This window comes from Crocodylus porosus, unplaced genomic scaffold (genome assembly GCF_001723895.1).
Source record: "Crocodylus porosus isolate Cpor-Errol unplaced genomic scaffold, CroPor_comp1, whole genome shotgun sequence".
Classification (NCBI taxonomy): domain Eukaryota; kingdom Metazoa; phylum Chordata; order Crocodylia; family Crocodylidae; genus Crocodylus; species Crocodylus porosus.
The window spans coordinates 74,295,623-74,300,097 of NW_017728909.1; the positions used below are offsets into that span (position 1 = coordinate 74,295,623).

A 4,475-nucleotide genomic window follows, 5' to 3' on the forward strand; every position below is an offset into this window, starting at 1 on the left:
TTGTGGGCTGGGAGGGTGAGCATCTCTGTTTTATTCCACGCAGATTCTTACTGAAACAACCTAGTTATTTGTTCAGTTTGCCTTACCTTGTATATCACAACTCAGAATCTAATATTGCCTGGGAACTTGTCTTGCCGTGATAAATTACTAAGGGAATCAAGGTAGCTGGTTGGAGTGTTGTTGTAACCATGATGGTAATGGAAATATGGAAGAAGCAAGGGGTTTTTTGGTGATGCCTTTTATTACACAAATTATATAATTGGGAGAAAGGTTAATCGAGCTTTCTAACACAAGGTGCCCTTCCTCAGGTATGGCAGTCATGTTGTGCTTGATTGCCCTGGTAAAACACCTGGCCAGTTGGTAGAAAAACAGTAGAAATAAAAGTTTAGAGACTCAGCAAGTATTTACTGCAATTAAACAAGTGCATTGGTTTTGATGCACTCTGATATAGATCCTGCTTCTTTAGGGCACCTATACACATGACAGACCTCTGCTTGGATGCATGCTAATTAATATGTGTCAGAGCAGACTCGATTAATTGAGTTTGCTGTGAGTCTGCTGGAGCATGCTAATTAGCACATTCCAGCAACCTCTACATCATGTGTATTCAGCATCCCCCCCCCTTTCAAAAAGGCAGCAGGGGTGCTTTAACTAAAGCTTATTGAATGAGCTTTAGTTAAAGCACCCCCCCCCCCCCACTGCCATTTTGAAGTGCAGGACACTGAATACACATCACGCTGTGGGTGCTTTATTTAAAGTGTCCCCTAACCTCTCGGAGGATGTGTATAGACACCCTTAAACATCAGCTGATCTGTGAGCAGATTTATATTTTCTTTTTAATGGCATATTGCTGTCTAGCTGTTTTAGTCTAGTCATATTACACCGGCAGCCAGCTAACAGGGTGCTTCTGATATTTTGACATTTCTGATTCAACCAGAACATCAGGAACACCATGAAGATGTTTTCCAGTAATACTTTTGAACCAGAGAAGGCACTAGGTAGAGGTCTAGTCAAAGAGATGAGTTCTAGGTTTGAGATTCTCTGTGCTGTCTGAAAGCTTCATAACTTGTTAACTCTAGATTCTGATTTTCCTCTCAAAAGATGCATGTTGTACGGTATCCTGAAGTAATATCTTTAAGGACAGATTTCTTCTCTTCTCATTCCCATTGCCTTGCAGAATAGATTTGATTATTATTCCTAATGTTGCATTTGTTGATATAAATTTCTGGCATGCTGCTTAGTTATTTCATTACAGAGAATTTTTCTTTTGTTAATACAACATCACTGGCAGAGAGCCAAACAAAACAAGTTATGGCAATAAGCACTATTCATCAAGTCCTTTTTGCTTTAGACTTGTTTTCTATGGTCACTTCAAGATTTTTATTAGCTTGCTTTCTTTTTTGAGGTATTATTAGGGTTAAGATGGTGACAAACATATAATATTCAAATGCTGCTTCTGCAAATGGAAATGGCATAATTATATTGTGGCCGACAGTATGTCTTATCAACATACTGTACTAATTGCAAACTAAATAGTTCTATATTTACTAACACTGGAAACCCAATAGGAAAAGATTAAATGTTGCAGCTTACCCTAGCCTGCACAAAAGTTATGGGTTTATACATCACTATTTCCAGAAAAAAGATATCTTCAAAATCTGTATATATTTGTGAGAGTCATTGGGTTTTTTATTATATTGACCTATTTTACATTTAGCTTAAGAGTTTCTGGAAATGTGTAAAGTTATGTTTTAACTAACAGAAATTAAATTTATACACAGCATGCTATCAAAAAAAAAAATCTCATGTAGATCATAGAAGCCAGGGTAACCAAAAAAGCCGACAATTTAAAATGGCCTCAGCTTCTAAAAATGAGTCTACCAGTTGAAAAATCAGGACCAAGGTTTTCAAGACTGCCTGCTAACTCTGTGTGCTCTGAGTTTTGGATTCCTTCAATTTGCAGTGGAGCTGGAAGCCCACAATTCCTACTAACATTGATCAAGCTCTAGGTATCTCATATTGGGAACACAAAAATTGAGGTAAGATTAAATATGTTAGGATTATATAGTTTACAGAAAAGAGGAATGAAAGGAGAAATGATGAAGTATCCATTTGCTGAGAAAGAGACCATATCTATGGTTTAAAAGATCTTACTTCTTAAATACCCACAGGAATACCTACAGTCTACAAGAAATTATATAATTTCAAAGGTACATTCTGCTTATATTATTCATGTAAGGAATCTCAAACTAGTCATAGAATCAGGATTTAGTACTGAATGATGAGATAAATTTGCTGGTTCCAGAGACACAAACTATTTCAAGTTGATTAAGTAACTTAAAGTAGCTTTCACTACTTTAAGAGCACTGACAACATGTTTATGACCTCAACTAGTAAATAACTCAACCAGTCAGGCTTCCAATCAGATAGGAATTATCTTGAATAATTTCTGAAAAATCCTAAATCTTCCAGAAACAAAAATTATAGCCTTAATTTTTAGAAGAATTTAAAATAAACGTGTCTATTAATTCCTGACTCTGAGTCAGATGCATTAAAACTGAATTATGGGATGCAATTGTTTCTGATTCTACGTTATGTCATCATGTCATATGATTTTATGAACCATGTACAAAACCTTAGAACCAGTTCCTTGAGGGACATGCAGAGTTTGAGTAAATGAATATTGTACTCTGAAAAATCCACTCAAAGGACAAGGAAAAAGTATCCTTGGCTGCCACTTGTAGTATCAGTTGCCTCTACAAACTCATGAGTAAAGTAGCAAAACTTCAACTAATAGACCTACCTTTTCACATTTTGGATATCATCTCTTTAGACTCTGTATATTTGCAGTAGAACTGTCCTGAGCAATTTTTGCCATTTATACAGATAAGAACATGCAGAGATATGGCTTTAAGTCAGAGTACTTGGCACTTTTTATAACTGAACTCTGATTTTCTTCGATGCATGATTTTGTAATTTTCATGTTGAAATTCAGAGACACCTGCATGTAATAGCATAACTATGAAGTAGAGGGGAGTTACTGGAACAACAGCCCCACATACTGCCTCTGTTTGGGAGGAACAAAATAGCCATCACTAAAGAGTGGCAGCTGACTACACTGCTGCCATCCACACTGCTGCAGCTAGCATTCCCCAGGCATCGCAGCTGCCCCAGGTGTGGGGCTATGCTGCTGTGCCTCTGGCTGCATGCATGCCAGGCTAGTTCAATTAAATTACTCTGCATGGAAAGCACATTTTGAGAGGAGATTTGAGAGGTTTTCAAAAGCGAGGTTGAGAAAGATGTAGTTTTTTAGTCCATCCTAAAACCCCCTAAGATTTTTCTACTGCAGTGGTTCTCAGACTTTCTAGTTCCCACAGCAGGATGTCCCAGACCTCTGGAATTGAATGTGGCCTAGCCAGAGAGGAAAGTAGTTTAATGTAACCATTATTTCTCCCATTCAGGAGAATACCATGCATGGAGCAGCTCAGCATCTCACATGATACTGGTACCACAGGAAGATGGGAAGGTCGGGGGCAAAGGAGCGTCAGTCACTAACAGAACTTCCATGCCCCACTGATGGGTTACCACCAGCGAACCACAGGCTTGGTGTAGTACTTCTAAACACACACACACAAACATCCCCTCTGTTTCTATTTAGGAGGGAGGAAAAAACTTTCTTGGCAGCAAAGTTTGTTCCTCAGTAAAATGATTGTGCTACCTTTCATGGTACTTTGACACTTACGGTGTTTAAAAAGTTGTATTACGCAGCAGGAAACGTTGAAGCACTCATGTTATTTGCTTGAGGAGTGCTAGTAGCACTACATGCTTCAGGTAGAGCTGCATACCAGTTTACTAAGAGAATCAGAAAACAGGCAAAATTTAGAGTATCATACATGTCCAGTGAAGAATCAAATTAAGAACCCAAGTAAGATTTAAGCAGGTAAAGTGCTAAACATTTCCTGATATCCTCATTTTTTTCTCCTAGTTTTCCCAGTAGAAATAAAGACAAAGGAAAAGGGGCAAAATCCTGCCCTTACTACCTATGTCTGTGAAAGGTATGGGGAGGAGAGCTGTGGGCTAAGTACAGACATTCGTGGGCATTAGGGAGAGATTAAATCAATTCATATCAGGTAAATCGGGATGGGGGAGCTAGCTGGAGGGGTTGAGGGTGCAGCAGGCTGAAGGGGATTGGGAGTTCACTGTGGTGGGGAGGGAGATACGACCCATGGGTGGGGTAGAGAAGCAGGCAGGATCCATGGGTGGTATGGGGGGTGGGGTAGAGGTGACCCATGGGGGTAGGAGGAGCAGGCATGACCCACAGGTTGGGTAACAGAGGCAGGCATGACTTATGATGTGTAGGCGGGGCAGACACATCCTGTGAGAGGTAAGAGGGACAGGCACAACCCACGGGTGGGGTAGGGGAAACAGGCATGACCCACAAGGGGTACAGGAATAGATGCGACCGGCAGGTGGGG

General features: G+C 39.9%; 1 long non-coding RNA gene across 1 annotated transcript in view; it reads right to left on the minus strand.

Moving 5' to 3' along the window:
- Nucleotides 1-222: 222 nt before the first annotated feature.
- Nucleotides 223-4,475, minus strand: part of LOC109308171 — an 8,600-nt gene continuing 4,347 nt past the window's right edge. Inside the window, exons 3-4 of the long non-coding RNA XR_002100513.1 lie at nt 3,743-3,852; nt 223-349 (exon numbers count right to left, since the gene is read on the minus strand). This is a non-coding gene — a long non-coding RNA (uncharacterized LOC109308171). The remainder of the gene's footprint in view (nt 350-3,742; nt 3,853-4,475) is intronic.